The sequence below is a fragment of the Acinonyx jubatus genome, chromosome B2, assembly GCF_027475565.1.
Source record: "Acinonyx jubatus isolate Ajub_Pintada_27869175 chromosome B2, VMU_Ajub_asm_v1.0, whole genome shotgun sequence".
NCBI classification, from domain to species: domain Eukaryota; kingdom Metazoa; phylum Chordata; class Mammalia; order Carnivora; family Felidae; genus Acinonyx; species Acinonyx jubatus.
In genome coordinates this window covers 95,867,493-95,892,150 of record NC_069385.1, presented here as the reverse complement: position 1 = coordinate 95,892,150, position 24,658 = coordinate 95,867,493, and the positions used below count along the sequence as shown (strand labels likewise).

Below are 24,658 nucleotides of genomic sequence, written 5' to 3'. Positions count from 1 at the left end.
TACAGACTGTATTCAACTAGGAAGGCATCATTGAGCTGACAGTGTTTGAACTGAATTTCAAAAGATAAGAGATAAAGGAGGTACAGGTATTCTGATGGGTGGGATATTGTGCCAACTGCACCCTCAAATATTTGAATAATTTTCTGAGGAACTAAAAATATTGAATTGGGTCAACAAAATGGGAAACCTTTGTCAAAGCCATAAAACTGCTTTCTAATATTTTCATTTGCAAATATATTTGAGCATCTCTTGGAATAAGTACCTACTTTCCCTTTACCCCAGACACAAAAAAATAGCTAGTGTTCTATCCGCTTGAATTTCAGATAATAATGATGAAAATGTAAATTTAATAATAAATAAGATTTGATTTCCCATGGCTTATACGAAAAAATTGTAACAAGTCAGTTTCTTTTTCGTACCTTATTTTTCCCTGCTTTTATTTCATTCTCCATGTGTTTGAATAAACATAGCTGCACCATTGGTCCATATTGACTCTTGAGTTTCAACCTTTCCTCCCCAGCTAAGTAAAGCCATATTTTGATAATCTGCTGTAGGCTCCTTAACTTCAAAAGCTTCAGTCCTTAACCATATCTTTCATGAATCAGTTTGGCTCCCCTTCTTCCATTCATCTTGAAAATGTCCACAATGCTATATAGTTTAAAAACTTAGAACCGAGTAAAGTTGAACGATTTTCTACTGGGCTACATTGTAAAAATGGGAAAGGAAAATTACTTTTTTTTGTTTTGTTTTGTTTTTTATTTGGAGGACATTTGCCAGTTGGAACCTCAACAAAGATTGAGTTTGGGAGGCCTTTAATTGTGCACCAAAAGGTTATTGCAGAAGAAAACATAAGGGAGATGTCATAAAGAAGAAAATTTGAAGTTCAGTAATAGAAAGCTGTGTGAAGAAATAGGCATTCTGCCAATTAGCTGGGTGCTTGAAATAAATAGTTTGGAATTAAAGAAACAGATGCAAATTTCAAAGACTGGGTTAACTTAGTTCATAAAGAAACTTGGGGAGTGGAGAACAAACTTCAGGTTATGGGAGTTGTAAAGCATATTTACTATTCTTTATAGTTTTGCTCCAAAATACTCGGTTTTTATAATGTTAAATGTAAAATCAGAATTGTTAATTTAGTATTTTATGTTAAACCATTGAAATAAAATTCTAGGTATATTTAGGTGAAATGAATTATGATCATAGGAGTTCAGTCTTGAACTGTTGACTGTCCTAGCAGTCAGTAAATAATTCCCATACTGGGCATAGTGTGGTTATGAGTTTGTAGGAAGGCTATCCAACAAAGCATATAAATGGTGTCTAACCCTTGGTCTCCTTATCTGTTGAATAGTCGTGACACAATTGTATAAGTAACCAATTAATAAAAGAAAACATTTGTATGTATTAAGGAGATGTGCAGGAAAACATTAAATGTTCTTCTTTCTATAAATGTCTGGCTATTCTTATGTTGCATTAGTTTGAAGTGAAGTAGGGTTCTTTAAGGTTTATTACTATACTTCTTTTATCTTTTAGACATTGTCACCCAAACCAAAAAAAGCAAGAAAGGAGATTGCGTTCTTTATTGAAAGATATTTTTGCTGGATGTAGAATTTTAGGTTGGCAGATACTTTTTTTTTAAGATTTTATTTTTAAATAATCTCTACACCCAATATGGGGCTCAAACTTAAAACTCCAAAATCAAGAGTCTAATGCTCTACTGACAGCCAGCCAGACCTCCCCTGTGTTTTTTTATTTATTTTATTTATTTTTAAAGAGATTTTTAGACAGGTACTTTCTTTTAACACATTTAAGATACATAATTCTCCTGTGTTTTGGCTCCCATTTTTGCTATTGAGAAGTCAACTGATAGTCTAACTGTAGCTCCTTTGAGGGTAAGATAGCCACTGTGCTATTGTGATGGCCCCCATGTCAGGATATAGATCGATATGGGGGTCAGGATTGCTATGAGGACTGAAGCAGTAGAGACTATGATAACAGGATAGGCAGTAGTAGGAGAGCATTTGGTAGTGGGTACTGTAGGGATGATGACTATAGAGGAGGCTGGGACTGCTATGAAGACAGGTATGACACATGAGATGATGGGTCATGGAGCTCCAGAGATGTTTACTCTTGGGATAATCATAAGCATGATGGTAGAGTTTCCCTACCCCACCCCCAAGACCCAAAGTGAATCTAAATCCTCGAAGTACTCCTAACGAAGAAGATTCCTCTGCTAGCAGAGGTTCTGGTTCATTGAGCAGCCTCTGTCTTTGGAGGGTCAAAGCTTGTTAACACAGCGGCTAGAGACCAAGAAGTAGAATAGCAGCTACGGAAGGAATGGGAGAAACTGTGACACCAGCTACATGAGCCAAAACTAGAACAACAGCCTCAGGAGACAACACGCAAGCTGGCGAAGCGAAGAAACTCACGAACAGAACAGTCCAGGACAGGAATTGAGTCATCACAGACTGGGACCTCAGCCCCATCTGGCAGAAATGCACGAAGGAGAGTGAAAGTTTCTAGAAAGTGAAACACTCAATAAAGAGGAAGACTGTTACTCTCCCAACTTCTAAGCCTCCCAAACCTGAACAGCCTTTAAAAGTAATGCCAGCCCCTCCACCAAAGGAGAATGCTCAAATGAAGCCAAGTTCTAACCCTCCTGCTCCATCTTAGACCTCAGATACAGAGCAGCAATCCCCTACCAGTGGGGGGAAAATAGTTCAGGCTTAACCATCTGGGGAAGGACCAGCAAGGAAAGATGAAAATAAAGTAAATGAGGTGAGTGTCCCAAAGGGCCAAAGTGGGAACTCCAGCCGTGGTCCGGAAGATGGAGGGAACAAAGACCACCTAAAGGAGACAGATAGGAAAGATGGCAAAAAGGATCAAGACTCCCAATCTGCACCTGAGTCAAAGAAACCTAAAGAAAATCCAACTTCCAAGTTGGGTTCGGCAAGCAAGTATTCTGCTTGCTCTGTTGGTGAAGATGGGAATGAGGGAGAAGATTATACTGAATGGACCTCTGCATCTTGTGCTTTCTTCTAGTCTCACTAGGAACATTCGAGAGCAAATCAAACCTCTATCCAGACAGGACTGTAAAACCCACCATCTCCTGGAGACCTTTCTTTAAAAACAGAAATAAAAAATTCTTTTGCATGCTGCTGCAGCCTTTACAGTATTGAATTAACTGGAGAATCACCAGTGTAGTCCGAGAAAGAGATGTACAACTTTGAAGGGAAAAGTTGTACAGTTTTACGACATATGCAGTTGGCCTGTGTGATTAGTGCCTGGGGGTCTCCACTTAGCAAAATGGCAAGTGATAGTGATGCTGTGTTTGGATCTGGTTGGGCAGTTGGGCAGGTATAAGGAAGAGTGTGGGATTTCTACCTTTTCATTCTTATCCTATTGTGGCATGTATGAATTCTCAAACATCTGAATAAATTTTCTGTCCTTGGAAAAGTAGGTTTAGTCTCTGAAGTTGTTTTAGTCTCTAGGAGGCTGCTAGCCCCTCCTCTTATTTAATTCTGAGTTACTGGGGCCAGCCTAAGGGGAATTTCTTCATTTTTATACCTCTTCACCTCCAGGGGAGTAGTTAAGGAGTGAATCTATTGGCCACTAAAGAATAAGAATAGGATTGCCTGGTGACCAAAATAAGTGAGAAAATTGTGGTTTGAAAGGAAGCTGTGGTGAGGCAACGAATTACTTTGCACAATTAATGGGGGGAAATGGTATGACCTCCAGTAAACACTGGAGCAGGAAGCACTTAGGGGTTGTGGGAATTCCCAACTCTTATATATCCTGCTTTTGCCTTTTCTTAAACAGTGAGTGTCCTTTCTGAAAGTTCTGAAACCCTGAACTGTTGAAATCTTGAAGCTTTAAAAATTTAGGCTATTGTCCTGGTCTTAGTTCCTCATGCTACTTTTTTTTTTCATTCATCTAAATTTTATTTTTTATTTTATTTTTAACGAAATTTATTGTCAAATTGGTTTCCATATAACACCCAGTGCTCATCCCAACAGGTGTCCTCCTTAGTGCCCATCACCCACTATCCCCTCCCCTCACCCCCCCATCAACCCTCAGTTTGTTCTCAGTATTTAAGAGTCTCTTATGGTTTGCCTCCTTCCCTGTCTGTAACATTTTTCCCCCAATTCCCCTCCCTGCCCCGGTCTTCTGTTGAATTTCTCAGGATCCACATATGAGTGAAAACATATGGTGTCTGTCTGTCTCTACCCGACTTATTTCACTTAGCATAACACTCTCCACTTCCATCCACGTTGCTACAAATGGCCAGATTTCATTCTTAACCATTGCCAAGTAGTATTCCATTGTTATAAACCACATCTTCTTTACCTGTTTGTCTGTTGATGGACATTTAGCCTCTTTCCATAATTTGGCTGTGTTGAAAGTGCTGCTATAAACCTTGGGGTACAAGTGCCCCTATGCATCAGCACTCCTGTATCCCTTGAGGAAATTCCTAGCAGTGCTATTTTGCTGGGTCATAGGGTAGATCTATTTTTAGTTTTTTGAGGAACTTCCACACTGTTTTCCAGAGTGGCTGTACCAGTTTGCATTCCCACCAACAGTGCAAGAGGGTTCCTGTTTCTCCATATCCTCGCCAGCATCTATAGTCTCCTCATTTGTTCATTTTAGCCACTCTGACTGCCATGAGGTGGTATCGGTGTGGTTTTGATTTGTATTTCCCCGATGAGGAGTGACGTTAAGCATCTTTTCATGTGCCTGTTGGCCACGTGGATGTCTTTAGAAAAGTGTCTATTCATGTCTTCTGCCCATTTCGTCACTGGATTATTTGTTTTTCGGGTGTGGAGTTTGGTGAGTTCTTTATGGATTTTGGATACTAGCCCTTATCTGATAGGTCATTTGCAAATATCTTTTCCTATTCATTTGGTTGCCATTTAGTTTTGTTGATTGTTTCCTTTTTTATCTCTGAGGTCAGAGAGGTTTTTTCCTATTTTCTCCTCTAGAGTTTGATGGTTTCCTGTCTCACATTCAGGTCCTTCATCCATTTTGAGTTTATTTTTGTGAATGATGTAAGAAAGTGGTCTAGTTTCGTTCTTCTGCGTGTTGCTGTCCAGTTCTCCCAGCACCATTTGTTAAAGAGACTGTCTTTTTTTAATTGGATATTCTTTCCTGCTTTGTCAAAGATTAGTTGGCCATACTTTTGTGGGTCCAATTCTGGAGTCTCTATTCCATTGGTCTATGTGCCTGTTTTTGTGCCAATACCATGCTGTCTTGATGATTACAGTTTTGTTGTAGAGGCTAAAGTCTGAGATTGTGATTCCTCCCGCTTTGGTTTTCTTCTTCACTATTACTTTGGCTATTCGTGGTCTTTTGTGGGTCCACACATATTTTAGGATTGCTTATTCTAGCTTCGAGAAGAATGCTGGTGCAATTTTGATTGGGATTGCATTGAATGTGTAGATAGCTTTGGGTAGTATTGACATTTTAACAATATTTATTATTCTAATCCATGAGCACGGAATGTTTTTTTCCATTTCTTTGTATCTTCTTCAATTTCCTTCATAAGCTTTCTGTGGTTTTCAGCATACAGATCTTTTACATCTTTGGTTAGGTTTATTCCTAGGTATTTTATGCTTCTTGGTGCAATTGTGAATGGGATCAGTTTCTTTATTTGTCTTTCTGTTGCTTCATTATTAGTGTATAAGAATGCAACTGATTTCTGTACATTTATTTTGTATCCTGCGACTTTGCTGAATTCATGTATCAGTTCTAGCAAACTTGTGGTGGAGTCTGTCAGGTTTTCCATGTATAGTATCATGTCGTCTGCATAAAGTGAAAGCTTGACTTCATCTTTGCCAATTTTGATGCCTTTGATTTCCTTTTGTTGTTTGATTGCTGATGCTGGCACTTCCAACACTATGTTAAACAACAGCGGTGAGAGTGGACATCCCTGTTGTATTCCCGATCTCAGGGGGAAGCTCTCAGTTTTTCCCCACTGAGGATATTAGCTGTGGGCTTTTCATAAATGGCTTTTATGATGTTTAAGTATGTTCCTTCCATCCCGACTTTCTCAAGAGTTTTTATTAAGGATGCTGAATTTTGTCAAATGCTTTTTCTGCATCGACTGACAGGATCATATGGTTCTTATCTTTTCTTTTATTAATGTGATGTATCATGTTGATTGATTTGCGAATATTGAACCAGCCCTGCAGCCCAGGAATGAATCCCACTTGATCGTGCTGTTGATTGATTTGCTAGTTATCTTGTTGAGAATTTTTGCATCCATATTCATCAGGTATCTTGGCCTGTAGTTCTCTTTTTTTTTGGGTCTCTGTCTGGTTTGGGAATCAAAGTAATTCTGGCTTCATAGAATGAGTCTGGAAGTTTTCCTTCCCTTTCTATTTTTTAGAACAGCTTGGGAAGGATAGGTATTATCTCTGCTTTAAATGTCTGGTAGAATTCCCCAGGGAAGCCATCTGGTCCTGGACTCTTCTTTGTTGGGAGATTTTTGATAACTGATTCAATTTTTTCACTGGTTATGGGTCGGTTCAAATTTTCTGTTTCTTCCTGTTTGAGTTTTGTAAGTGTGTGGGTGCTTAGGAATTTTTCCATTTCTTCCTGGTTGTCCATTTTGTTGGCATATAATTTTTCACAGTATTCCCTGATAATTGCTTGTATCTCTGAGGGATTGGTTGTATTAATTCCATTTTCATTCATGATTTTATCTATTTGGGTCATCTCCCTTTTCTTTTTGAGAAGCCTGGCTAGAGGTTTGTCAATTTTGTTTATTTTTTCAAAAAACCAACTCTTGGTTTCATTGATCTGCTCTACTGTTTGTTTATATTCTATATTGTTTATTTCTGCTCTGATCTTTATTATTTCTCTTCTTCTGCTGGGTTTGGGGTGTCTTTGCTGTTCTGCTTCTATTTCCTTTAGGCGTGCTGTTAGATTTTGTATTTGGGATTTTTCTTGTTTCTTGAGATAGGCCTGGATGGCAATGTATTTTCCTCTCAGGACTGCCTTCACTGCATCCCAAAGCGTTTGGATTGTTGTATTTTCATTTTCGTTTGTTTCCATATATTTTTAAATTTTTTCTCTAATTGCCTGGTTGACCCATTCATTCTTTAGTAGGGTGTTCTTTAACCTCCATGCTTTTGGAGCGTTTCCAGACTTTTTCCTGTGGTTGATTTCAAGTTTCCTAGCATTGTGGTCTGAGAGTGTGCATGGTATGATTTCAATTCTTGTATACTTATGAAGGGCTGTTTTGTGACCCAGTATGTGATCTATCTTGGAGAATGTTCCATGTGCACTCGAGAAGAAAGTATATTCTGTTGCTTTGGGATGCAGTGTTCTAAATATATCTGTCAGGTCCATCTGATCCAATGTATCATTCAGGGCCCTTGTTTCTTTATTGACCATGTGTCTAGATGATCTATCCATTGTTGTGAGTGGGGTGTTAAAGTCCCTTGCAGTTACCACGTTCTTATCAATAAGGTTGCTTATATTTGTGATTAATTGTTTTATATATTTGGGGGCGTCTGTATTCAGTGCGTAGACATTTGTAATTGTTAGCTCTTCCTGATAGATAGACCCTGTAATCATTATATAACACCCTTCTTCATTTCTTGTTATAGCCTTTAATTTAAAGTCTAGTTTGTCTGATATAAATATCACTACTCCAGCTTTCTTTTGACTTCCAGTAGCATGATAGATAGTTCTCCATCCCCTCACTTTCAATCTGAAGATATCATCAGGTCTAAAATGAGTCTCTTGTAGACAGCAAATAGATGGGTTTTGTTTTTTTTTATCCATTCTGATACCCTATGTCTTTGGGTTGGAGCATTTAGTCCATTTACATTCAGTATTATTATTGAGAGATATGGGTTTAGAGTCACTGTGATGTCTGTTACAGTTTCATGCTTGTAGTGGTGTCTCTGGTACTTTGTGGTCCTTGCAACATTTCACTCACAGAGTCCCCCTTAGGATCTGTTGTAGGGCTGTTTTAGTGGTGATGAATTCCTTCAGTTTTTGTTTGTTTGGGAAAACCTTTATCTCTTCTTCTATTCTGAATGACAGACTTGCTGGGTAAAGGATTCTTGGCTGCATAATTTTTCTGTTCATTACATTGAAGAGAAATGACAGGAGTGGGGTGGGGGGGAGAAAAAGTAAGCATTGATTAGGCAGAGAAACTAAAAGGCTTAATCCAGAGAGAGAGAGAGAGAAAGGAAAATAAAGAAGGAGGTGGGGAAAACGAAACGAAGATAATGTTACCGAGACAGAGAAACTATATGGCTTGATTATTCCAGAGAGAGAAAGGAGTGTAAAGACGGAGGTGTAGAACATGTATCAAGAGAATGGATTCAATATGCCTGTTTAGACAGACCAATAACCAGAGTAACCAGCCTAGGGGAGGGAAGAGATAAGAAGGAGAAAAGGGGGGAGGGAGAATATATCTATTTATGCAGAATTGACCTAGAGTTAATCCAGGCAATGCTGCATCGCTTGTCTGCAGGAGCTGTCTGCCGGGTCTGTGCCACTCTGGTGGATATGCAGTTACCCAGTGCAAAAGTGTGTGGTTTGGGATTTTCTGGACCGTCCTCCACTATGGGCCCCGGGAGTGATCCCTGAGGCCCTGCCTTGATGGTTGGGTGGTGGGGGTGCGGTGGGAATGGTGATTTCCCAGTCTCTTCTCCATGGAGCTGGACCCAGTGGACTCAGTTGGAGTCGTCCTCACTATGCCACGGGTGCAGACAGGGCGGACCCTTCTCTCTCCGCCAATTCCCCTGACCCTGCGCTTGGCTGGGATTCAAAGTCCTGCTCCCTGTGCTCTGGCACTGGGGAAGCGCCTCTCCATGCCATGGGATATGTGGTCCCGGCTGGCTTTGTGCTGCCGCATTTCAGGGAGGACAGCCTTCTACTGTGGACTGAGAGCTGCTGCCCTAGCCACCTCGAGCCCCCGGGGTGGCGGATGCAGGCAGGCTTTGTCTTTTCCCACAGTACTTCAGGGAAAGGGCAGGCTTTTCCTCTTGCAGACTGAGCCCACAGCCCAGCCACTGTCCCCGGTGGCAAACCAGACGCAGGCAGGTTCCGTGCTATCACGCAGCCCTCCAGGGAGGGAATCACTTTCTCCAGCTGCGGAATGAGCCCCTGACCTACCACTGCACCCAAGGCTGGCTCCTCTCCTCCCCAAATGCGCGAACAGGGAGCCGGGTCCAGTCCGAAGAAAGCCCCACAGTTAGAGATCAGATCCCTCTCAGTCTCAGTCTGAGGTCTTTCTCCTGTCCAGCTATGGGCCTGCATCTCCCTAGCCGTTCTTTCTCTTCCCTTTGCCTCTCTGCAGAAGGGGGTTCCTCCCCTCCATGCCCGCGAGGCCTTTTTTTTTTTTTTTAATCTCCCCCAGTTCGCAGTTACCCACTCATCTTTTTTCCAACTTTCCCATTTTCTTCGTAGTAGATTCAGTCTCTTTTCCTCCCAGGCTTTGGTGTTCAAAGTCCTTTGGCTTCTACAGTTAAGTGAGGATTCCCCCTACTTCTCAGCCATGTTGGCTGAAATATCTCCCTCATGCTACTCTTTACTGTTACCTACCACAAAGCAGCCTCTGTCTGTCTGTCTTTCTTTCTTTCTTTCTTTCTTTCTTTCTTTCTTTCTTTCTTTCTTTCTTTCTTTCTTTCTATCTATCTATCTATCTATCTATCTATCTATCTATCTATCTATATATGAGAGAGCATGAGAGGGGAAGAGGCTGAGAGAGAGGGAAAGAGAATCCCAAGCAGGCTCCACACTGTCAGCACCGAGCCTGATGGGGGGCTTGATTTCACAAACTGTGAGATAATGACCTGAGCTGAAATGAAGAGTTGGACTCTTAACTGATTGAGCCATCCAGGCACCTTGAGGAGCTTCTATTTAAATCACATATTTGATCTGGGCATTCTCTATCAGCCCCGGGGAGCAGAAGCAAATGAGGAATCACTGTTTCTCTCAAGCACATCTTGGTGTTTTTCATGTCTTTTGACTCTGATTCCTTCCCTCTGTTTCGACCCCTTTTATACCTTGAGAACTCTAGAATTAATGGTCTTAGGTGGTGAGTGAGGGTGGATAAAGAGGGACAGTTACAATGCGAGCCATTCTTGGGATGCCTGGGTAGCTGAGTCGGTTGAGCGTCCTATTCCTGATTTCAGCTCAGGTCATGATCCCAGGGTCACGGGATTGGAACTGGCTCTGCACTGAGCATGGGAGCCTGTTTGAAATTCTCTGTCTCTCTCCCTCTGCCCCTCACCCCTGCTTGTTCTCTCTCTCTCTCTGTCTCTCTCTCAAAATTAAAAAAAAATAAGTAAATAAAAAATTTTGTGAGCCAATTTTACGACCACGACTGGGTCTTTTGTTTATGTTTTTACAAGATTTCTTCTTGCTACTGAAATCCTACACCAATGTTTGGATTTATAATGGGGCCTCAACCAGTGTGTGTGTGTGTGTGTGTGTGTGTGTGTGTGTGTGTGTGTTTTAGCTTTTTTTTAATTCTTATTTTAAGCTTTTTAAAGCTTTTTTTTTTTAACTTTAGAGAATAAATGATAATGGAGAGAGCAGTTTAACAAGGTGTTGGTTTCTCCTGCAACACAGTAGCTTAGGTTGCCTGCTTTTATGTGCACCTTTGTATTGTCAGCCCAGTAGATGTATCCTTATGGGTGATAGTGGTACCAGCAGAGAAGTGACACCTTGGTCTCCTTATTTGCAAGCCCTTTCATCAGTCCTAGGTTAGACCCTGTGTGGCCATGTAGACATGTTGGTTTATGAATGCTGCAGTGGTGGGAATAATGAATCGTGTACTAGTGAATTACCTTTAAATAATTGGCTTGGATTGGCCAGTAGCCAGGAAGTGAGTTTTAGACAGAGATACCCAAGGCTGAAAGGGATTAAAACAGTTTTTCTTTCTTTATTTTTTAAAGTTAAAAAATGCTTTTTATTTATTTTTGAGAGAGAGAAAGGGACAGAAAGTGGGGAAGGGGCAGGAGAGAGGGGGACAGAGGATCTGAAGCGGGCTCTGCACTGACAGCAACAATCCCGATTTGGGGCTTGAACTCATGAACCATGAGATCATAACCTAAGCCTAAGTAGACGCTCAACTGACTGAGCCATCCAGGTGCCTCTGAAAGGCTTTTTTTTTTTTTTTCCTTAAAAAAAACTTTTGCTGTAGATGATAAAAAGGTAGGGCCCTCTTTAGGTCTATTCCTTCCAAATAGTTACATCCAATAAAAGCTGTTTTTTTTTCCTACTCACCTCTCCTATTCCCCTGTTAAAACAGAAACAAGGATTATGTCCTTTCTGCTCCTTAATAGTTATAAAATCTATACTAATTATCTTCTATGAAAATGATTTATAATCTGTAGATTTAATACCTGTGAGATTGTCTTGAAATGTAAAATCCTATGCTTTGAGTTGTGGGTTTTTTTGGTTCGTTTTCTCCAAATCCAATCTTTGAAGTTAAAAAAAAAAAAAAAAAGCCATACTGCTAGTTGTCTCCTTTTAAAATACATTGGTTCCCAGGGAGCCTGAAGTGGCTCAGTTGGTTAGGTGTCCGATTCTTGGTTTCTGCTCAGGTCATGATTTCACAGTTTCATGAGTTTGAGCCCCTCATTGGGCACTGTGCTGGTAACTCGGAGCCTGCTGTGGATTCTCTTTCCCTGTCTCTCTGCCCCTCCCCATTGACACTGTCTCTGTCTCTCCCAAAAATAAAAAAGATACTTTGGATCACTTCTCTTTTATTTTTAATGTTTATTTTTGAGAGAGAGTAGGGGAGGGGCAGCGAGTAGGGGAGGGGACAGAGGATCTGAAGTGGACTCTGTGCTGACAGTAGAGACTCGCTAACTGTGAGATCATGACCTGAGCCAAAGTTGGATGCTTAGCCTACTGAGCCACCCAGGAGCCCCACCTTCTGCTTGATTTAAACATTCTGTTTGTCTCGTAGTGGGATTATTTAAAAAAATTTTTTTAAGTTTATTTTGAGAGAGAGAGAAAAAGAGAGAGAGAGAGAGAGATTGAGAGATTGAGAAGACGAACAAGCCGGGGAGGGGCAGAGAGAAGGAGAGACAGAATCCCAAGCAGGTTCCACACTATCAGCACAGAGCTGGATGCACACTCACGAACTGTGAGGTGACGACCTGAGCTGAGATCAAGAGTCTGATGCTTAACTGCACCAGTTGGGTACCCCACAGTGGGATTCTTTTTATATGTTGTCTTGAGTTTCATTAGGCTTCTTGAATCTGTACATTGGTTGTCTTGTCCTAATTCTTTCTCCTCTCCTGGAATTCCAAAAGTATTTTAGATCTTTTTAGTCCTTCACATCTTATTCTCAAATCTGTGTTTTCCTTTTTTATTCTTTATCTGTTGATTTGTGGTTTGTTCCTCTTGAACCATTTCCCAGTTTTTTTTTCCTGTCTTCTGTTTTGTCAGTTCTGCTACCATTGGGTTTTAAATTTTGTCTACTATAATTTCTAGAAGTTCTGTTTGGTTCTGTTAGAGATCTGCAATGTTATGGATTTTTGTTCTTTGCACTCAATTTATCTACAGTTGTTTGAGCAAATAGTCTTGGAGGTGGGTTCTGAAATTAGGTTCCTGGGATGGATCATGTTGTCGCATCTTTTCCACTTTAATGAGTGTGCTTGCTTTCACTCTGACCATTTCTAACTCCTGTAGTAAGCAAGGGTAAGTATCAGACCTTGTGGACATTCAGGCCCTCACAGACCTTTTGCTCTTCTTCTGTTGCATCCTGGAAGCCAGGCTTTTTTCCTCTTGTGAGTGGCTGCTGCTTTCAGATTTAATTGTTAGCAGAGTCAACTTCTTTTATAAGGTTATGCTATGGTTAAATAATACAGTTAATATATAAGGTAGCATCTTTTATTTGTGTTATCTCTTGGCACTGTGCCTGGCTCACAGAAGAGGCTGAAGAAATGTTTGTGGGATAGGATAGAATGTGTATCTGATGCATCCTGGCAGGTTGTAAGGTTCTGGTCCTGTCATGCCCAGCTTAGAAATTACTGCTGTTTTGATTTACTTAGGAGACTTTTAAGAACTCTTGTATAAATTACCCAGTTTTTTTGGAGAAAAAAAAAAAAGATTTGTTTTCTTGTAGAAGAGAAGAAATGGGCTTAAGTATAATTAATCTTTTCTCTCTAGTATAAATTTTAGTATATTCAAATGTGCCTATGCCATCCAAAAAAAAAAAAAACAAAACAGTAATAAAGTAACCAGACGATTGATTTTTCCATTGATCAGCTTGGCAGAATTACTGAGACATCAACATACTAATTAGAATCTCAGGATATTAAACTATTGTTTGTTTTCTAACTGAATGTTTTGAATGATTATAAATGGCAAACAATTTGTAAGTGATATACTATGCTATCAATTTTAGTTAATTAACACAGCAGCACAGTGATAATTATTTCCTTTTTTATTTGCTGTTTTTCCTCTTTCCTAAAAACTTACTAATTATTAGCAATTTATTTTTTATTTTTTCCTATTATATGGCTCTCTTCTGTACATTTAAATGTAGAAAATATATTTTAAGAATTGGATTATAGGGTCTCCTGGCTGGCTCAGTCGGAAGAGTGTGTGACTCTTGATTTTGGGGTCTTGAGTTTGAGCCTCACATTGGCTGTAGAGATTCCTAAAAAATAATGTATTAAAAAAAGAATTTGATTGTAAATAGAAAAAAGTGTTTTAAACTATTATTTTAGGTTGAAAATGTTCTGGTTATTTATTACTATGTAACAACTTAAGTCCAAATCTAAGTAACAATTCTAAAATCTGATATCAAAACTGAAAACTAAAACCAAATCTTAAAACTTAAACCATATCTCACAATTCTGATCGTTAGGGATTCATACTGGGCTCTCAACAGGGTGATTTTCCTGCTCCCCATGGTCTCGTTTGAGGTTACTTGGTTGGCAACTAGTCTGGTGTAGGATGTCCAAGATGGCTTCACTTACATGCCCAGTACTGAGGTGAGAATTGCTAGTATGCTGAACTCTGCTGGGATCCTCTCCATGTGATCCTGAAAGCGAGGCAGTTAGACTGCTTTGGTGACCTAGGGCAGAAGCTGTCAGTATTCTCAAGATCAGGCGTGAGAGACTGGCATCACTTGTGCCGTACTGTGTTGGTCAAAGCAGTCACAGTCCAGTCCAGATTAAAAGGAAGACAAATACATCTCAGCTCTTAATGGGTGAAGTGTCAAAAAATTTGCAGCCATTAATCCCCACAGTAATATTAATTAATAGGTCACAGTGCATTTGAGAAACAAAGTGCCCTTTATAGATCACAATACTTAGTACCAATATAGAACTGCATTTATTAGAAACAGTGATAGCAGTATTAAAAATCAGGATATTTGCCTTTGGTATTTGTTTCATCCACAGATTTTTTATTTCCTTGTATAAGAAATGATTTGTAATTGTTTCATTAAGCATTGTATATTTTAAACAGTCTTTTCATTAATAATTGTAGTTTTTAATTTTAGATGTTTTAAAAATTTTTTAATGTTTTCTTTATTTTTGAGAGACAGAGTGCAAGCAAGGGAGGGGCAGAGAGACAGGGAGACACAGAATCTGAAGCAGGCTCCAGGCTCTGAGCTATCAGCATGGAGCCTGATGTGGGGCTGAAGTTCATAAACTGTGAGATCATGACCTGAGCCGAAGTCGGACGCTTAACCAACTGAACCACCCAGGCACCCCTAATTGTAGTTTTAATATTGGAATTTTTGACATGGCTTTTTACCTGCTAGTACACGTATGTTTCATTTTAAGAAAAACTAATACTTTAAATCATTTATTTACATTTATTGATGTCCTGCTCCTTTCCACAAAGGATTTGAGGTGACCTGCAACAAGACATATGACACATCTGTATTGGAGTAAAATATAAGTAACAGTGGATAATGAGGGTCAAGAAAAACCATCAGTAAATGGCATCACCGTCTGCCCAATGGCTAAAGCTCCAAACCTAGGAGGCTTTTTCTTCATCCCCTTCTCTTACAATCCATCCATCTGTGCTACTCCAAAATATATTCCAAATCTATTTGTTTTTTTCTACCTTTCTTCCAGTTCAGTCCCTCTTACCTTACCTTCTCTTTTCAGCACAATAATGGCCTTTTCAAAACCACAGTGTAAACAATCAGATCTTAACTTTCCTCTCCCTAAAACCTCAGTTTAATTTACCATTCATAGTATAAAACTCTATCTCAACCAGGTCTGAGGGTTAGCTGTCTGCCTCTCAACACCCCTGCCTGCCACTGCTCTCCATCAGCCTCTTTCTCTTGCTTCAACCTGCTAGCCCTTTCCCCCCCCTGAAAAAAAGGACCTTTTAGGACCTTTGCACCAGCTCTTTTCTTTGGTTGAGATGCTCTTGCCATAGGTTTTGCGTGACTGCTTTACGTTCAGATTTCCCTTTAAATGTCACTTCTTTAGAGAGACCACACAACACAGAGTATAAATCCATTCCTAGCACTTTTCTTTTGTTTTATTTTCATCCTAGATTGCTGCCTGATAGTTTGTTTATTGTGTATTGTCTGTCTCATTAAAATATAAGCTTCATGAGTGCAGTTCTGTTTTGTTTTGCTGTTTACAGCTGGATCTCATCTTCTGTAAATAGTGCTTGGTACATAGTAGGTCCTCAATGTTTTTAGAAAGAATTATATGTAAAAAATCAAATTTAGAATTGATGGTGATATTTCCAGAATGTGATAAATTTATTTTAGAAAAGAGGATTCTTGGGGTGCCTGGCTGGCTCAGTCTGTGGAGCATGTAATTCTTGATCTTGGGGTTGAAAATTTGATCCCCACATTGGTTGTAGAGATGACTTAAAAATAAAATCTTAGGGGCACCTGGGTGGCTCAGTCAGTTGAGCATCTGACTTTGGCTGGTGTCATGATCTCATGGCTTGTGAGTTTGAGTCCCGCTTTGGGCTCTGTGCTGACAGCTCAGAGTCTGGAGCCTCCTTTGGATTCTGTGTCTTCCTCTCTCTCTGACCCTTCCCCAGCTCACACTATGTCTCTCAAAAATAAAAAAAAATAAAAAAAAAAAGTAAAGTAAAATCTTAAAAAAGAGAATTCTTTCGCTGGGATTTACTCTTTAGACTGGTGATATGTATCAAAATCACTAATGGACCTCTAAAAAAATATATACTTCCGTAGGTCTGGGAGCCACCAGGAATCTGTAATTTTGAAAAGCTCCGCTGCAGATCTAATATACAGCCTTATTTAAGGACCAGGGTCTGAGAGAGAGAAAGCTGTGTGGATTCAAGTAGAAGTCTTCTGACCAAAATTATTTATAAACAGAATTGAATATTGTTGATGTGAAGTTTATAGATGAAATCTCTGGGAAGCCTTATTTATATCTTTACTTAAGAGGCCTTTGTAATAGACTAGTGATTCCAAAGTGATGTGCTAAAGTTGATCATTTGGGAGTGTGGGAAGGAAATAAATAATATGCCTTATATAGTTTGAATTTCCCTTTACAGTTTTGAGGGGATGGAGGCATGTTTTAAGTACATAATACATAGTAATACCTGTATGTAATTTGTAAAAATACACGTAGTGGAAGAAAGTGTGTGCTCAAGATATTTTGTTTGTGAAAATGTGGGATCCAAAGAGCATGGAGATCACTCTGCCAGTCTGGATAGGTTATGCAGTGTTAACAAATGAGCCCTAAATTTCAGTTGACTATCAAAAAGGTTTGTTTCTCATTCATGTTGTATATATTGCGTGGTCCATCTTTAGCCCTGCTCTGTGTCATATAGATGCTGGCACTCAAACTGGTTGAGCAGGCGTTATCTGAAATTTCACCAGTTGCTGTGACAGAGGGAGGAGAGAATTGGGTAAACAATGTGCTTATGAAGTTTCTGCTGGAGTGTGACACATGTCACTTAGATTTCACTGGCCAAAGCAAGTCACATGGCATTGTAGGAGTCCAGCAGGTAGGGGACATACAACCCTCTCTTAGTGCGGGACTCTGCACAGGGTGAATAGCAATACAGTCTACACAGATAGCTTCTAACTTGTTACTCTGTGGAACGTTTGCCTCACCAGAGCTCACTTTTAATCTCTTTTTAGGAGAGCTGGCAGAGTGAAGCTGCTCTCCCAGTTCCTGGTTTGATGGAGAACATCAAAAAGAAAAAGAACATAAAGCCCAAGTACTTAATATTGTTAGTAAAGCAGCATGTAAAGCAATGTAATTGTAACAGTTTAATTATAAAATGTAGAAATACAGCTTTATCAAAACTGTTAAAGCCCAGTAATTTCTGTTTGACAAAAAGATTTATACCATTATACCATATGCCATTTGAAACATTGAGGTGCTATCTGGTGGGTGTGTCTGGATAACAGGGATTGAGATGTGGGGAATTGTGAGTCGTGGTGGAAACAAAAGAACTTCAGAGCTCAAATGTTTAGGGTCTTTGCTAATTGAAAATTAATCAGAGTAAAGGTTGAGCATCTGTAGAATAGTAATGTCAGTTACTATGGAAATGTGATTTCATTTAGAGCAATTTGTTTATATACTTCTTTTCAGGAAGATGTTTATTTTGTGAAGTGTGATACACCTTGATTGTAAGATGTTGCAGTGATCTTTATTAGTTATTTTGAGTACCCCCCAGAGATCAGTCCTATGTTTAATAAAATGACAAGTGTATAGAAACTAGGTTAGTTGCCCCAAACATTTCAATTGATGCCTGGAAAACAGAAACTAATCAAAATGTAATCTGTAAACATTAGTGATATTAATAATAAATATTTACCATGTATTAAGGTCATGCTATTGGCGATGCCTATTTGAGGCACTTTCCATACTTTATTTTACTTAAAAGCTATGTAAAATACGTAGTACTTTCTTAATTTTACTGATGAAGAAACTGAGGTGCAAAGAGGTTAATTAACTTAAGATGTGAACTCAGGGTTCTGCATTTAAAAACTATATACTTTTCACTCTGTTACTCTGCTTTTAATAATTGTTCCACTGTGTCTGTTTTTATTTTGTTACGTGAGATTCTTTGTAGAAGCAGGAAGCCATTTAATCTTGTCTTGATGTTTTAGAGGGTATTTTCTAGGCATGTAGTAGGTAACTTCATTGAGGGAGTCTGAGAATATGAAATATGCTCATATTTTACCTGTAGTTTTTAGACAGAAAACAGAAGAGAATACTCAAAGTTATATTAGATATTTGAAATAATCAAGTCTGTAGCAGTTTATTACTAATTAATGAAGTTTTGTAAAAGCATCCTGTGTTTTCCGATGAGAATTTTCTTACTTTGGCCGTTTATATTTTGGTTATAACTAAATTGATAAATGAAAATATAGAATGTGTGTGACAAATGGATTTAAAAAATGGAACTTTTTAATTCACCAAGGAAAAACAGTATTTACCGAAAGGCTATAACACAAGCAATGACATGAATTTTAGATAGAACATGTGTTATTTAGAATGCACCTGGTTTCTTTGGGTGAATGATTTAGAAACATATTGAATTCCTTAGAATTTTTTCATTATTTCTAAATTTTTTTTTTCAACGTTTATTTATTTTTGGGACAGAGAGAGACAGAGCATGAATGGGGGAGGGGCAGAGAGAGAGGGAGACACAGAATCGGAAACAGGCTCCAGGCTCCGAGCCATCAGCCCAGAGCCTGATGTGGGGCTCGAACTCACGGACCGCGAGATCGTGACCTGGCTGAAGTCGGACGCTTAACCGACTGCGCCACCCAGGCGCCCCTCATTATTTCTAATCTAAGCAAGAGTAGGCATTTTTTCCCCTATCTTTTGGGGAAGGGTAACATTTCAATGAAAGAAAATCTTACTACATTCTTTTTTTTTTTTTTTTTTTTTTTTGATAAGCTTCATACCCAGTGTGGGGCTTGAACTCATGACCCCCGGATCAAAAGTAGCATGTTCTACTGACAGAGCCAGCCAGGCGTCCCTTTAATTACATTCTTTAATACTCTAGTTTTTATTCAGAAATTTTTGAATTAAAAGAATAATTTAGTCTTGACTCTGTTTCTAAGGCAAAAGACTATAGGGGCACCTGGGTGGCTCAGTCAGTTAAGCATCCGACTTTAGCTCAGGTCATGATCTCACAGTCTGTGAGTTCGAGCCCCGCGTCGGGCTCTGTGCTGACAGCTCAGAACCTGGAGCCTGCTTCAGATTCTGTGTCTCCCTCTCTCTCTGCCCCTCCCCTACTCATGCTCTGTCTCTGTCTCTGTCTCAAAAATAAATAAAAACATTAAAAATAATAAAAAAAAAGACTATTTGCACAAGTAAAGTCTTGTAACTTATTATGTTGCATAAGTGATGTGTGCTTTCACTGCTTCCCTGATATTTACTAGGTAAGTAATTAATTGCTTACAAACACCTGTGGTATTGTTAATGAAAATATTTGAGCTGAGTTTAGGGGAAAGGGAGATACTGTATTACCCTGGAGAAGTATTAGCATTATATATTGCTGTCGGATTTGTTTAGTTAGAACCCAAAATATTAGGAGAAACATCTATACGTTCAAAGATACCTATTTCTTTGTAAGTGATCATAAAAGAGCCATTGTGGACTAACTAACATACTTGAACTTCAGTTTTTTAGGCTGATTCATCACACTTTTTGGGGCAAAAAACAGTATACACAGTCAGTTATGATTATCTTCATCAGTAGTGGGGAGAACAGACATGTATATTAGAATTTTATTTAAATTCAAGTAAGTGTTCATTGAGCAAATTCAAAATACATTTTTATTTTATCTTTTTATATTTCCAGTTGGAAATTCACTTAAAAATAATGAAAACTTTCATAAAGACATTAAGATTTCTTCTCCTTTCATTTTATCTCCCTAATCAGTTTCTTACTTTATTAGTTGCTGTGTGAGAATTACAGTTTGACTCTAAAATTGGTCTAAAATATACCTCCCTTTGTCCAAGTGCTCTCTGTAGTTTGTATCTGGTTGCACATTTGAGTTTTGAAGGATTTCCTGTATGGAATGCAAAGGAAAGGTAAATAGTCCATTAAGTTGAGAAGATACTGTCAACAGAGACATAAATAAAACAAATGCTGAAGCAGAATAATTTGGTGTTAGCTCTTAGGAAAATACTTGCTATTGCTAAACCTCAACTTAAAACACTGTAGAATGAGTACTGATTATATACAATTTGTGCTATTAACACCCTTTAAAATTTTTACCTGTAACACTTACCATGACATCTAGTTATATTACATTTTTAGTTTCTGTATTTAAAAAAATTTTTTTTAATGTTTGTTTATATTTGAGAGAGCATGAATGGGGGAGAGGGAGAGGGAAACAGAGAATCTGAAGTGGGCTCCATGTTAACAGCAGAGAGCCCAATGCGGTGCTCGAACCCACGAACTGTGAAATCATGACCCGGTCCGAAGTCGGACGCTTAACCAATTTAACTTAACACTTAACTGAGCCACTCAGGCGCCCCTAGTGTTGGTATTTTTATCCTGTTCATTACGAAAAAGGAATTAAGGTGAAGATTTTAATCAACGACTTTTTCTTGATGTTACATGTTTGTTCAACTCTCTTGCAGAGCATCATCTTGTTTATTTGGAGACTGCTTGCGTGGCCTTGTGAACTTCAGTGTCAGGTTTTAGTTGAAGATCCAATTTGATTTCTATTTCTATTAATTAAATTAAGATAATATCAACCTTGTAGGGTTGTTGATATGATTAAATGAAATAGTGTAAATTAGTGTAACTAGCAGATGGTATGCATGGGCCTCACCCTCCATTGGCTTTTTAATCATCTATGGGTGGACACACCTAAACTGCCTCCTCTGTACTTTATTTCAGCTTTCATATAACAGCTGGTGAGCAGACATTTTAAGCCATTACACGGTGGTGAGATAGTTGTCTAACAGCCAATGATTCTGTTTCAGTTGTAGTGCCAGCATTCTCTTCATGGTATGGTTTGTGCTATTACTTAACTATTTTGTAGAGCTTTTTCTGCCTGTGCTCTATAGAAATGGGCAACGGAAGGGCAGGAATGGAGTGATGGTGGGTTGAATGGGTATGGTTTGGGCCCAGCCTCACTTCAGCTAGAGTGTGTTCTTTTCCTAATTTCTGTAACATAACATTGTTCCAGGTTAAGATTTCCTTTTAAGGTAGCTTTCAGAATATGCTTGATTTTTACCTTTCAGGGAATACAGAGAAAGAAAAGCTTAACTAATATTAGTAGTTAAGCAACATTAGTCTTAGACTCAACAGATTTGGATAAATATGGAAATCATTAGTCATGGCAAAGTGGTGATTCTGTAGTGTCACTCTCATACTTATAGGACTTAAGCTAGTCAACAATTTCTTCCAAAGTAAAAGGATATGTAAGAAAGCATTCAACATTTAGAAATTGAATTAAAAAACACCATTATAATAACATTCATGAAATGGGTAAGGAATAAATTTACTAAAATATGTGCAAGCTTAAGGAGGAAAATAAAAATAATATGTAATCCCTTTATCTAGAGTTAGACAGTTTTACTTTGGTCTAAACTTTCTCCCAACACATAAACTTAGGCACAAATACTGGCATGGAATCTCTTAAAGGTTTGTTTTAATTTGTCCTCACCTAACTGTATTAATTTACTTTCAGCTAACAGTATTTCATGGATATTTTTCTATAACAATAATCATAAATTGTCATAATTTTAAGAAGAATTTTACCAAGTGTAGAATATTTCATTATGGTATAGTTCTGTTTTCCTTTTTAGTATTTTAAAGAGTAGGAAGTTTAACACATATCCAGAAAAATATATATAAAACAAAAAGATACAGTTCAGTAGATTATTATTAAGTTAACACTAGTCTGTCATCCAGGTGAGGAATAAAGCGTTACTCTTACTCTTCATACTTATCCTTGTGTTCCCTCCTGTGTTTTCCTTCAACTAGTTGTCTTCTCTCTCTTAGAGGAAACCACTGAAGTCTGACTTTATGGTAATCATTTCCTTACCTTTTTTTCTCTTGAGTTGACCACCTGAGTGTTCATCCCTAAACAGTATAATTTTTCTTACTAAAACAAAACTTTATGTAAATGGAGCAATGGGCTATGTTTTATATTGTATCTGGGTTATTTTGCTTAATATGTTTTTAAGATTTATGCATAGTGTGTGAAGTTTATTTTTGCTATTGCATAGTCTATACTACAAATATATTACATTTATTTATTCTGCTTTTGATGCATTTTGGGGTTTTAATTTTTGGCTGTTGTAAATAATGTTGCTTTATGATTATATGATAAGTGCTTGTTCATGGGCTGTGGTCTGAGAACTGGAACATTCTCATCACTTGGGAACTTGTTAGATAATTTTTGGGACCTGCCCTAGAGATTATGAATCAAACTGTAGGAGCGGGGTGCAGCAGTTTCTATTTTAACAAACCTTTTAGGTGTTTCTCATTAATAGTACTGCTTGAAATCCATTGCTCTAGGGTGGGGATCAGCAAAATGTGGCCTGTGGGCCAAATCCTGTCTGCTCTTTCTGCGTGGCCTGTGAGTGAAGGTTGGTTTTTACATGTTTAATTAGTTGAAAAAATTAAAAGAGGATTTCTTATTAAAGAAAAATTATTGTATGAAATATAAGTTTCAGAGTACATAAATAGTGTTATTGTAACACAACTGTATCCATTTATTTATACATGGCTGTTTCCTTTCCATAAGGACAAACAGTGTACTTGTGAAAGAGACCTTGTGGCTTACAAAGCCTAAAATTTTAACTATTGGGCCTTTTCTAGAAAAAGTTTGCTTATCTCTGCTCTAGTATATATAGTTAGGAGAAAAATTGCTAGGTTATGGGATATGTTTACCTTCAACTTATGAGATAATGCCAGATTTTCTAAAATGTTTATACAAATTTGTACTGCTGTCACTGGGTTTTGAAGAATTTCATTGCTGTACACATTCATCTGTATTGTCCAACCTAATTTTAGTTCTGGTGAGTAGTAATACCTTCATTGTGTTATTTTGCCCCCCAAATTGTAATGTGAGAAGATTCAAAAATACAGAAAAGTTGAAAGAGTCTTATAGTGAATAGCCATATATACTCACCATCTAGATTCTACAGTTTACATTTTACTGTACTTGTTTATCACTTATTTTCCATTCCTGTATCTATCCATTTCAGAGTAAGTCCATTTCTAAGTTACAGAAATGGTTACAATTCCCACCTGCATATCCTGAAATTCAGTGTTTGTTAACAGTTCTCTTTTTATTTAAGGCAAAGCTTACGTACAATGAAATGCACAAATTTTAAGTGCACCATTCATGAATTCTGACAGATGCATAAACGTGTGCAACTCAAACTTCCCAAGATAACAGAACATAACTGTCAGCCCTAAAAGTTTCTGCATGCAGCCTCCCAGAAAATCCCTGTTCCTGCCCTCCAAAAGGCAAACCACTGTTCACATCTTTTTCTACCACATGAAGTTTTGCCTGTTCTAGAACTTTATATAAGTGGGATTAAATAAGTCTTTTTGTGGTCATATGTTTTCACTTTTCCTGGGTAGATACCTGGGAGTCAGATTTTTGAGTCACAGTGGCAGCTGTCATTAGTTTTATAACCAAGTCGTGGATCTTTTTCCAAGGTGGCTGCACCATTTGTATTTCCACCAACAATCTATGAGAGTTCCAATTCCTCCACACCTTCACCAACATTTTTTTTTTTTTATGTTAACTATTCTAATGGTTGTATAGTGTTAGGTCATGGAGTTTTTCACTGTAGTTTTAATATGTGCTTACCTGATGACCAAGGAGATCGGGCAACTTTTCATAGAACTATTGACCCTTTAAATTTTCTCATTTGTTAAATGCCTATTCATGTTTTTTGCTTATTTTTCCATTGGAGTGGTTATCTTTTTTCGTTTTTTCTGTCTTGGCTATTTTTGGGCCTTTGTGTGTCCATATACATTTCATAATTTTTTTTAATGTTTATTTATTTATTTATTAGAGAAAGGGAGCATGGTGTGCACATGTGCTGGGGAGGGACAGAGAGAGAGGGAGGGAGAGAGGGAATCCTAAACAGGCTTGACACTTAGCATGGAGCCCTGTGTGGGTTTTGATCTCACGACTGTGTGGTCATGACCTAAGCTGGTATCAAGAGTTGGATGCTCAACTAGCTGAGCCACCCAGGGTGCCCCTCCATATACACTTTAGAACCAACTTGTAAATGTTCACACATAGAGATGCAGAAACTGTTCTAATTTTGAGAGTGTTTTGAATTTATAGGTCAATTTGAGGAGAAGTGGTACATTTGCAATATTTGGTCTTCTGGCACAAATGGGATATCTCTCTGTTATTTTTAGTTTTCTCCAATTTCCCTAAGTAAGATCACAGTTTTTTTGTTTTTGTTTTTTTTGTGGGGGCCTTTTACGTCTTTTGTTAGATTTATTCCTAGGTACTTGATAGTTTTAATCCTTTTGTAAATAGTAAGCTTAAAAAGTTCCATTATTGAATTTGGCTGCTGACATATAGAAATACAACTGGTTTTTCTGTATTTGACCTTGTCTCCAGAAATCTTGTTTAATTAGTTCAGTAGGTCTAATTATTTGTGGCTTTTTCTGCGTTTTCTAAGGATACTAATCATACAATCTGTGAATAATGACTATTTTATTCTTTTTCAGTCCTTACCCTCTTTTGGTCTTACCTATCTGGTTCC

The 24,658-nt window shown here is 38.3% G+C and overlaps 1 protein-coding gene and 1 pseudogene across 3 annotated transcripts in view; both read left to right on the top strand.

The window, feature by feature from the left end:
* PRIM2 (DNA primase subunit 2) overlaps window positions 1–24,658 on the top strand; it is a 336,405-nt gene that overhangs the window by 35,646 nt on the left and 276,101 nt on the right. The gene's annotated exons all lie outside the window — the stretch shown is intronic.
* On the top strand, window positions 1,925–18,737 carry LOC106973042 (eukaryotic translation initiation factor 4B-like; annotated as a pseudogene).